Genomic DNA, 12,443 nt, shown 5'->3' on the forward strand with positions numbered 1-12,443 from the left:
AAAAGCTAACAGAATGACAATATGTAGCTACTGATAATTGTTGTAAAACCCATCTAGTTCTTTAATGCCCTCACCTGATCTGGACTACATGTAACCACCAGACGCACAGCAACAGAGTTGATTCGGAACTATTCTCTGGACAGTTAGGGATGGGAAATATAAGCTGGCCCAGCCAATATTACCCACATCCCGTCAAAGTTGAAAAAAGGAAAATGAAGTTGGGTCACAAATCAGCCATGGTCTTATTGAAAGGTGGAACAGAATCAAGGGACTGAATGATCTCCTCCTGTTCCTATACCAAGATGCGATCAGAAGCAGCACCCCATCCAGTACATAGGCATTCACTCCCTTTCACCACTGATGCACAATGGCAGCAGTGTGCAATACGCACTTTTTAAAGTCACCAACATTCCTTTGCCAGCACCTTCCAAACCCGAGAAGGACAAGGGCAATAGATAGATGGATCACCATCACTTACAAAGCAATACACTGTCCTAACTTGGAGTTACATTGCTGTGTTTTCACTTACAAGGGGACAAAAATCCTGGAACTTCCCTCCTAACAACACAGTGGGTGCCCCTACAACCAAGGAATGCATCAATTCAAGACAACTCACAGCCACTCTCTCTATGGAAATTACAATGTGCTTGCCTAGCCAGTGACGCCCACGTATCATGAACAAATTAAAAGAAAGGAAAACGTATCCAGGCAGCCATGGTATATTCGGCATTGCAGGAGTTGGTGCCATCCTTCCCCACATGAACATTCAGGGGCAGTCTGTAACCATGGGCAGGTCATTGGTACACCAACATCACCAATAAACTCTTAGTCATGCCCCTCTCCCAGTCACTTTGCTGCTGAAACCTTCATTGAATAATTTGACACTCCTGCACATCTTTTTCTACAAGGCAGAAGTGGCTGTGAGTTGTCTCGAATTGATGCATTCCTTCATCAGGAATACAGGCAGGGAGCCTACAGGGTGGAGAGATAAGTGGGGGGTGGGGGTGGGGGGGGGGGGTGGGGGAAGTGGGGCTGGGGAGAAGGTAGCGAAGAGTACAATAGGTGAATGGGGATAGTCTCTGACACCTCCCACCCCTTCCTGGACCTCTCCATTTCCATTAATGACGACCGACTTGATACTTTTTTTTACAAACTCACCGACTCTCACAGCTACCTGGATTACACTCTTCCCACCCTACCTCCTGCAAAAATGCCATCCCATATTCCCAATTCCTCCGCCCCACCGTATCTGCTCCCAGGAGGACCAGTTCCACCACAGAACACACCAGATGGCCTCCTTCTTTAGAAACCACAATGTCCCTTCCCACGTGGTTGAAGATACCCTCCAACGCATCACATCCAAATCCCGCACCTCCGCCCTCAAACCCCACCCCTCCAGAACCGCCCCCAAACCCCACCCCTCCAGAACCATCCCCCCGGTGCTCACCTTCCACCCTACCAACCTTCGCATAAACTGCATTATCCGCCGACATTTCCGCCACCTCCAAACAGGCCCCACCACCAGAGATATATTTCCCTCCCACCCCTTTCCACCTTCCACAAAGACCGTTCCCTCCTTGACTATCTGGTCAGGTCCACGTCCCCCAACAACCCACCCTCTCCTCCTGGCACCTTCCCCTGCCACCGCAGGAATTGCAAAACCTGCACCCACACCTCCTCCCTCACCACCATCCAAGGCCCCAAAGGAGCCTTCCACATCCACTAATGTCATTTATTGTATCCGTTGCTCCCGACGCGGACTCCTCTACATTGGGGAGACTGGATGCCTCCTCACAGAGCACTTTAGGGAACATCTCTGGGACATCCGCACCAATCAACTACACCGCCCCGTGGGCCAACATTTCAACTCCCCCTCCCACTCTGCCGAGGACATGCAGGTCCTGGGCCTCCTCCACCGCCACTCCCTCACTACCCCTCATCTGGAGGAAGAACACCTTATCTTCCACCTCGGAACACTTCAACCCCAGGGCATCAATGTGGACTTCACCAGTTTCCTCATTACCCCTCCCCCCCTTATCCCAGCTCCAAACTTCCAGCTCAGCACTGTCCTTATGACCTCTCCTACCTGCCTATCTTCCTTCCCACCTGTCTGCCCCACCCTCCTCTCTGACCTATCACCTTCATCCCCACCCCCATTCACCTGAACTCTTTGCTACCTTCCCCCACCCTCCTCTCTGACCTATCAGCTTCATCCCCACCCCCATTCACTTATTGTACTCTTTGCTACCTTCTCCACAGCCTCACCCCCCCCCCTCCCCCATTTATCTCTCCACCCTGGAGGCTCCCTGCCTTCAGTCCTGATGAAGGGCTTTTGCCTGAAATGTCGATTTTCCTGCTCCTCGGATGCTGCCTCACCTGCTGTGCTTTTCAAGCACCACTCGAACCTAAACATCTTTTTCTACACTCTACTGGTTGGTCTTACAACTCCATAAAATCTCAGCTGATCCATAAGTCTATTATGTTAAGTGTACAATCATGACCATCTAATTATATTACAGGTATAGGGAGGTGTTCTAATGGGTCCTTATCCCCACCTATGCCTGTGAGGCAGACGATCCAAGATCCACTCCAGAATGGCCAACAAAAGTGCATTGACAACATGGCTTGAGCAAATCGATGATCAGCTTACTAATCCTCCCAACACTTGTCCACAATTCCCCAAAGAGGGAAAACATACGCAAAGATATGGCACAAATAAACAAGAGGGTGGGTGTTAACTGGGATTCTACAGGAGTAGAGTGACACTGCAGTTGCAGCAAACAAATTGCATTTTTATACTTGATACCCCTGTAAATAAAAAACACATTAAGTATGTAAAGATTGGCTCCAGTTCTATCCTTCATCCTTTCTGGAATACAGCATACTGCCTATATCTTAAGCTACTCCAGATTCCTCCTACCCATTCCCTTCATTCTCTGTAACACAGCCACAGCTCAATGAGCAGCACACTTGCTTTTGGGCCAGAGGATTATGGGTTTAGGCTTCATTCCAGAGATTTCTACATCAGATCTAGGCTGAGGTCGCATCGCCTTGTTGCGGGTATTGAATTTCAGATGAGATGTTAAGAGGCAGCCCAGTCTACTTTCTTAGATGGGCATGAACTGAAGGAGGAGAAAGTGAGGACTGCAGATGCTGGAGATCAGAGCTGAAAATGTGTTGCTGGAAAAGCGCAGCAGGTCAGGCAGCATCCAAGGAGCAGGAGAATCGACGTTTCGGGCATCAGCTTTTGTCTCCACTGCCTGAAGAAGGGCTGATGCCCGAAACGTCGATTCTCCTGCTCCTTGGATGCTGCCTGACCTGCTGCGCTTTCCCAGCAACACATCATGAACTGAAGGAGAGCAAGAATGTTCTCCCCAATGCCCTGGTCAACCCCCATTTATACAAAAGACAAGGTTATCTCATTATTATTACAGTGTTGTTGCTGGGAACTTACTCCACATCAGTTGGTCACCTTATTTCCAACATTAAAACACTGACTACACTTCAGACAATACTGAGATTGTCATATAAATGAAAGTTAGTTTCTCATTTTCCATTTCCATATCGTCATCATAGACAATCATGGCGCAAGTGGAATCTGTGGCTGTACCTTATGGGGGAGGCTTGCAGGTGACTGCCCTCCACACTGACCCCACTGTGAAAGGAAAGGCAGCTAGATTTAGATTTTATTGTCACATGTACTCGAGTACAGGAAGACAGCAAAAAAGTGTACAAAGTCGCCATTCTCCAGCGCCATCTCAGAATACAAAAGACCTGATTAAAAACAGAAGCAGGAATAAAAGGAAAAGGAAACATCCAAATCACTCCCCCACTTCCACAAAAAAACAACTCCTCAACGTCCACCCCTCAAGTCTGTGAACATCCAGGTGTCCCAAGTCCTCGTACTCCACCGCAGCCAGACCGCCACCGTGTCCACCACCCTTGAGCCATACCACACCCACAGGAACCATGTCGCCATGCTTTGGCGCCATCTTTGCCATAAATCTGCACTGGGCTCAAGCTCACCACGCCGATGCAGCCAGTGCCTTGTTCTGGTTTATATTGCTGCCACTGCTGCCTCTTGGGACTGCCAGTTCAGCAAAGGAACCCAGTGCTACTGATGCCCTGCACTACCTGCTCAACCCGGTGCCCCACTCTGGTGAGCTCAACTGGTTAATAGTGGGAGTTCTACTCCTCACATCGGGAGAGGGATCTGTCTACCTGCCCAATCTGCCAGCAGCAGCAAGTGCTGCCAGGAATGCAGGAAGTGACACCCTCATCCAGTGAATAAATAAAAACACACTTTTGTTTCCACTGCCTAACGAGAATCTATCCAACTTTATTTGATGCAGAGAGTTCCAAACTCATGGAATTCCATTCATTTCTGTCCTGTAAACCAAATCCAAAATTTGAAACTGTGCTCTCTAGTTCTGCACACAAGAGGAATTATCGATTCCACGTTCAATTCCACATTCATAATCCTGTAGGCATAATTCAAGTCAGCCCTCACTTTAATCTCCAGTGGGGAAAAAAATCCCAATAAGTCCAACCTTTCCTCAAAAACCAGCCCACTCATTGCAGGTATCAATGTAATACATAGAACAAAGAAAATTACAGCACAAGAGCAGATCCTTTGGCCCTCCAAGCCCACATCGATCTAGATCCTCTATCTAAATCTGTTTCCTATTTTCCAAGGGTCTGTATCCCTCTGCTCCCTGCCCATTCATGTATCTTAAATTATGCTATCTTTCCTGTTTCTACCACCTCTGCTGGCAATGTGTTCCGGGCGCTCACCACCCTCTGCGTAAAGAACTTTCCACACATATCTCCCTTAAACCTTTTCCCTCTCACCCTGAACTCGTGACCCCTAGCAATTGAGTCCCCACTCTGGGGGAAAAGCTTCTTGCTAACCACCCTATCTATACCGCTAATGATTTTGTAGACCTCAATCAGGTGCCTCCTCAACTTCTGTCTTTCTAATGAAAATAGTCCTAATCTACTCAACCTCTCCTCATAGCTCGCACTCTCCATACCAAACAACATCCTGGTGAACCTCCTCTGCACTCTCCAATGCAACCACATCCTTTTGGTAATGTGGTGATCAGAACTGTACGCAGTATTCCAAACGTGGCCGAACCAAAGTCTTGTACAACTGTAACATGACCTGCCAACTCTTGTGCTCAATACCCCATCCGATGAAGGAAAGCATGCCGTATGTCTTCTTGAGCACTCCATCAACCTGCGTTGCCACCTTCAGGGAAGAATGGACTTGAACACCCAGATCTCCCTGTACGTCAATTTTCCCCAGGGCTTTTCCATTTACCGTACAGTTCGTTCTGGAATTGCATCTTCCAAAATGCATCACCTCACATTTCTCTGCACTGAACTCAACCTGTCATTTCTCCGCCCAGCTCTCCAATCTATCTATGTTCTGCTGCATTCTCTGACAGTCCCCTCCGCTATTCCTGGAGTAGAGTGGTGCTGGAAAAGCACAGCAGTTCAGGTAGCATCCGAGGAGCAGTAAAATCGACATTTCGGGCAAAAGCCCTTCATCAAGAATATTCACCAAGCTTAGTGTCATCTGTAAACTTGCTAATCAGACCACCTATACCTTCCTCCAGATCATTAATTCCCGCCTCAGGCGACTGACTGTGTGGAGTTTGCACGTTCTCCCAGTGTCTGCGTGGGTTTCCTCCGGGTGCTCCGGTTTCCTCCCACAGTCCAAAGATGTGCAAGTCAGGTGAATTGGCCAGGTTAAATTGCCTGTAGTGTTAGGTAAGGGGTAGATGTAGGGGTACGGGTGGGTTGCGCTTCGGTGGGTCGGTGTGGACTTGTTGGGCCGAAGGGCCTGTTTCCACACTGTAAGTAATCTAATCTAATCTAATCTAATTTACCTTTATAATAAACAACAGTGTTCCCAGCACGGATTCCTGTGGAAAACCACTGGTCACAGTTCTCCATTTTGCGAAACTCCCTTCCCCTACTACTCTCTGTCTTTGTCTCACATCTCCTCTGAACTACCTGCAACACCTCTAGATCCTTCCTTTCTGCTGGAGAACACAGTAGTCAAGAGGTGATCTCACATGTGGTCCCCTGTATAATTGAAGCAAAACATCAATTCTCATGATAAAGGACAGCATTCCATTGGCTATCCTGATTCTGTGCTGGAACACCTAAATGTCTCTGCTGGCAAACCTAAGGAATGCTTGTTTATTTATTTATTTGAATGTGGCCTTTTTTGATGGGGATCAACGTGAGACGCTGGTGGACTAGCTATCCAATCATAGTCACAGAGACATACAGCACAGCAACAAACCCTTTGGTTCAACTCATCCATGCCGACCAGATACCCTAAATTAACTGAGTCCCATTTGCCAGCATTTGGCTCAGATCCCGATAAACCTTTCCTATTCATATACCCATCCAGATGCCTGTTAAATGTTGTAATTGTACCAGCCTCCACCACTTCCTCTGCCAGATAATTCCTGATGAAGGGCTTTTGCCCGAAACGTCGATTTCGTTGCTTGTTGGATGCTGCCTGAACTGCTGTGCTCTTCCAGCACCACTAATCCAGATAATTCCATACACAAGCCACCCTTTGCATGAAAAAGCAGCCACTTAGGTCCCTTTTAAATCTTTCCCCTCTCACCTTACACCTATGCCCTCTAGTTTGGGTCTCCCAGCATGAATCATGGAATCCCTACAATGTGGAAATAGGCACTTCGGCCCACACTGACCCTCCGAAGAGTAACCCACCCAGACCCATCCCCCCTACTCTAGTTCCTATATTTAACACTAACTACACTATGAGCAATTTAACATGGCCAAATCATCTAACCGGTACATTTGGGTTGTGGGAGGAAACCGGAGCAGCTGGAGGAAACCCACGCAGAGCCACCCGAGGCGGGAATTGAACCCAGGTCCCTGGCACTGTGAGGCAGCAGTGCTAACCACTGAGCCACTGTGCCGCATCCCGTACCAAGGGGAAAAGATGTTGACTATTTATCGTATCCATGCCCCTCATGATTTTATAAACCTTTATAAGGTCACCTCTCAGCCTCAGACACTCAGAGGAAAATAGCCCCAGCCTATTCAGCCTCTCCTTATAGCTCAAACCCTCAAGTTTTATCTGTTTTCTCCAGCCCACCCCATTCCAAAGGGAAACACAAAATCCTGCTCATAATGTTGGCAGTTAGATAAATCTAACTTTCTAATGACAGAGCACTATCACTACTTAGGAGAGGGAGGAATGTTTGGTGGGGTTGGGGGGGGAGCGAGGATGGCGGAATATGGGGCTAGTGGAGTAGGGGCATTGTGAACCGGATAGCAATATTCCCTAGTGTGCACCAAACGTTGTGGTCTCACAGCAGAGAGAAAGTTCCCACCAGGCTCACTTTCTAGACTAATCCAATGTCCGGTGAGACAAAGCCAGTTTGATCACAATCCAGTCACAAACTCACCGAGGTCACCAGTCAGGTTTTTTTTAAATGGGTGCACTCTCCAGTTCGCCTTACGTCAAGCCGAACAAAGAGCTTCGACGATGAGAACAAAAATCACTCGGCATTTAAACAAAAATATAGACATGGATTTAAAACCAACTGAAAGGCAGGAAAAACAAATAAAGGGATATGAAGCCTAATCAGATATATAACAGTTTGAGTTTGCTCTTGTGAAAAGGCAGAGACACACTCTCTCTTATAAGAACTGCGATGTACTGAGAAACAGCACAGAGCCTTCCACAGCAAGCTGTTCTTTCGTTTACAAAGCCAACCTGCATTTATATAGCACCTTTGTCATAGCCGAACGTCAGTAAGCCCTTCACAGAAGTGCAACCAAACGCAATTTGACCTCAAGTCACACATGCAGATATCAGGAGCGGTGACCAAAATAATTCTCAATGAGGTTAGATTTTAATAACACCTTAAAGAGCGAGAGAGACAGCTGGAGAGTTTTAAGAAGGGACGTTCTGTGTTGTGAGCCCAAGGAAATGAAGGCACAGCAAGTATCGCAGAGTGATTAAAATCAGGCATGCTCAAGAAGTCGGAATCAGAGGACAGCCGGGATCTTGGAGGATTGTGGGGCTGAAGGAAGTTATAGAGCTGGAAAAGGGAGAAGTCACAGATTTAAAACAAAGATGATAACTTTAAACTAAAGATCCTGCCAGTTCAGGAGGAGACGTATGTCAGAAGGGCGATGAACTATTGCTAACTTTTTTTTATTAAGGAAACAAGAAAATCTACAAATTTTGGACAATTGAAACAAAATCCTTAGATGGAAGAAATGTAGTCTGAGCAGACAAGAATTCACTAGAGAAATTTCTAGTACAGAATTATAGCTGAATCAGCAAAGATAACTGATAATGTGGGAATAAACTGATCAGGAAAAGATGAATATGGGTACTCTCAACATTTGTGTCTTATTGAAAAATTTTAAAAATCCTGAGAAGACTGGTCAGGGAAAAGTTTAAGACACTAGAATTGGGAGACGCAGTTTAATCATACATAACGAGAGGTCTTGCTTTTCAAACAAAGATGAGGGTTTTTTTTTCTTAGAGGGTCATTCTCTTCCCCAGAAAACAGTGATGGCTGGACCATAGATCTTATTCAAGGTTCAGTTAGATTTTTGACAGATGAGGGGGTTATGGAGGAAGTTGGTGGTGTAGACAGGAAAGTGAAATTCAGATCACAACCAGATCAGCAGTGATCTTATTGATGATAGAGAGAAAGGCCAACTGACCTGCAGCTGCTGATAAGTCTTATGTAGAGATAGAGCTTCTTTATAAATCGTGAAAGGTTTTCACAAAAAGAACACAGAAGGCAACATTCAAAATCCTGAGGGAACATGGCAGAGTGAATTCTGTGGAAAGACAACAGCCAGAGGCAATACAAGATAATCCCCAAGAAGTGCAGTAGGGAAATCAGAAAAGAAAATCTTGTCTTTGCCCTCAGAGTGGTGAAAATGTGGAATGCACTCATGTAGGGAGTCGAAGAAGTAAATAACACAGATGCGTTTAAGAGGAGGCATGATAAGTATATGAGAGGGAAAGAAGGTTTATGTTGGTAGATTTAGAGGAAAAATGATTGGAAGGAGGCTCAAATGGAACATAAACAACGACATGGACTGCTGGAATCACGTGGCATATATCTGTGCTGGGTATCCCATGTATGACTATGTAATATAGTTGCATTCAGATTTGTACAACTGAAGGACTTTACATTTTGCATCAGCCAGGGTCAGCATTGAGCCAATTATAGCTCATACAATATGACAGCCCTCAACAGTTTCACAAGAGATGCCTTATCTTCAAGTCTTAACTTGTACTTACAGATCACTTTAAAATGGTACAATGTACCAAGACTACAAAGGAGCTTTCGTCAAACAAAACCCAAGACCTTACCACAGGAGAAGATAGTGGGACGTGTGCTCAAAGCTTGGCCAAAGAGGTTTGAAGGAGTAGAGAAAGAAGTGGAAAGATTTAGGCTTAATATCCTCAGGGTTCAAGTAGCTATAGATGGAGGCACCAATGGCATAAACTGGGGGATGAGAAAGAAGCCAGAATAAAAGGAATGTAGAGATCTTGGAGGTCTATGGAGCTGGAGCAGGAATTAAGTGGAAGGGAGGGCCATGCTGGAATTTCAAAGCCAAAATGAGAATGTGTAAATTTTTTGAACAACAGTGCCCACTGCACCATCTTCCGTTGTCAAGAAGATTATCTCATGGATTCAGAGCAAGGTTACCAAATGATGGCTACTAGAGGAGGCTGCACTCACTCAAGAACCGACTAATGGTGAAACATGATTCGACTTGATCTAACTCCCTCACATCCATCACACAGCCTCTCATCTCATTAATTCAAAAACCACACCGCACAGAAGGAGACCATTCAGCCCATCGTGCCTGGGCCATTGTGTCTTTAAAAGAGCTATCTTTCAAATTAGTCCCATACCACCCTGTCCTCCTCAGTGCTTTGCAAGTTTAGCTTATTCACACATTAATCCAATTTCCCTTTTAAAGTTATTACTGAATCTGCTTCCACCATATTCCAGGAAGACCATTCCAGAATATAACTGCTTACCGTGTATAAAAAAAATTAGTTTCACCTATGTTTTATCTTGCCAATTATCTTAAATCTGTGTATCCTATGGTTACTGAGTCAACCACCAGTGGAAGCAGTTTTTCCTTATTTACTCTCATCAGAAACCATTGTAATTTTGATTACCTCCATAAAATCTGTCAGACAAGGTATAACAAAGTTGAAGCAGTTCCTTCATGGTGAATAAATAGCATGATCTCCAGGCTGCGGCACTTGCTGGGTTCAGTCAGTTTTTTGTTATGTCTTCAGAAAAATTCAATTAAGAAAACATTGCTTGAAGACTTGGCTAAATTACTCATATGTGAAGACTGAGTCATCAAGTGCCAGGAATACTTGACCCAGTCTGCAACCACAGAGACGCTGTTACATGTGGGTTATGAGGGTGGAGAATGCCCACTCAACAACAAAACCTTGCATTTACAGAGCGCCTTTGCCATTGTAGACCGATCATCGAACAATATTTGATGCCCAACCACAGGCGATATTAGGGCAGGTGAGCGAAAAGTTTGGTCAGCGAGATCAGTTTCAGGAAATGTCTGAAAGCTTGCAGAGATTTAAGGAGAAATTTTAGAGCTTCAGCCCAGACAGCTGAAGGTCAATTTAGAATGAAGCACATTAAGCATGGACAAGAGTGGGACACAAAAAGCTAGACTCTTCATTAACAGCATGAGGGCTCTTCTAATAATAAGAATGCAATGCTAATCAATTCAGTTGACCCAGGAAGAAAACAATTTAAATTGTTCAATCTCATTCCTATGCGTACATAATGCACAGAATCACAGAACTGTTATGGTGTGCCTGGAGGCTATTCAGCTCATTGTGCCTGCACCAGCTCTTCAGATCAGCATGATTACCTAGTGTCGAGGGTGTCGCGTTGGAAAAATACAGCAGGTCAGGCAGCAGCCAAAGAGCAGGAAAATCGGCGTTTCAGGCAAAAGCCCTTCATTCCTGAAGAAGGGCTTTTGCCCAAAACGTCGACTTTCCTGCTCCTCGAATGCTGCCTGACCTGCTGTGCTTTTCGACTCTAACCTCTAGCATCCGCAGTGCTCACTTTCGCCTATGATTACCTAGTACCAATCTTGGGCCCATTGGGAAAAGGGGGAGATTCTGGTGGGATGGACAGTGATTGTTTTGCAGAGAATGGAGCAGCCTCTGTTATTCCTAGAGATTTTTAAAAAAATGTTCCTGACTTCTTTCTCTCTTAATCCAATCTTTATCTCTCTTTATTTTTCATTCTGTACCTAACTGTGTGAATGTTGGCTCTAATCCACTTTACTTGTTTCTTTGCCATCCCTCTATTTGTTTTTCAATCCTTAAGTATAGTTTCATTAAGGAGATAAGACTATTGGTCACCTCTTTCACCAGGGTATCAGAAGTCCTTACCAATTCTTTACAACAGAAATTAGATTACGTTAAAACAAAACAAATAGGAGCAGTATGCCATACGGCCGTCTGATTTGAGGTCAACTTGCTGCACACTTTCAAATCCCTTGATCCTCTAAGAATCAAAATTGTCTAGCTCAGCCTCAAAAACATTCAACGGTCTGATATTATAACCCTCTGAGGGTAGAGAATCCCGAAAATTTGAGTGAAGACATTTCTCCTCCTCTGAGTCCTAAAGGATTGGCTGGATCCATAGATTTTTTAAAAATTATTCTCGTTCATGGAGCATGGGCATCACTCACTGGGCCAGAGGGATGTTAAGAGTCAACTACATTGCTGTGGGCCCAGTGTAGGCCAGACCAGATAAGGATGTCAGATTTCCTTCCCTGTCAGACATTAGTGAACCAGATAAGCTTTAACAACAATCAACGGCGGTTACACGTTACAATAATACGTTAGCATGGTGGCTCAGTGGTTAAAACTGCTGTCTCACTACATCGGGGACCCGGGTTTGATTCTACCCTCGGGTGACTGACTGCATCGTGTTTGCACATTCTCCCCATGTCTGCCCAAGTTTCCTCCGGGTGCTCTAGTGTTCTCCCACAGTCCAAAGGTGTGCAGGTTAGGGTGGATTGGCCATGCTAAATTATCCCATAGTGTCAAGGTATGTGCAGGCTAGATGAATTAGCCATGGAAAATGCAAGGATAGGATAGTGGGGAGTCAGTCTGGGTGGGGTACAAATGGGATTAGAATAGTTAGATGGTTGTTTTTGACACAATGGGCCGAACACCCTTTTTTCTGTGCTTTCGATCCCGATGACTTTATACCAGACATTAGCAAGATCTAGCCCATAAACTGGAATGATTTTACATGATGAACTAGCTCAAGTCATGGTTCAATTCTACTGAAGGAACAAGTAGATAAGGAGCTGCTTCATTTGCAATGACAATAACACCAGCATCACAG

The 12,443-nt window shown here is 45.4% G+C and overlaps 1 protein-coding gene across 1 annotated transcript in view; it reads right to left on the bottom strand.

Moving 5' to 3' along the window:
- Positions 1-12,443, bottom strand: part of nhej1 (nonhomologous end-joining factor 1) — a 303,495-nt gene that overhangs the window by 237,997 nt on the left and 53,055 nt on the right. The window lies entirely within an intron of this gene.

The sequence above is a fragment of the Chiloscyllium punctatum genome, chromosome 10 (genome assembly GCF_047496795.1).
Source record: "Chiloscyllium punctatum isolate Juve2018m chromosome 10, sChiPun1.3, whole genome shotgun sequence".
Lineage (NCBI taxonomy): Eukaryota > Metazoa > Chordata > Chondrichthyes > Orectolobiformes > Hemiscylliidae > Chiloscyllium > Chiloscyllium punctatum.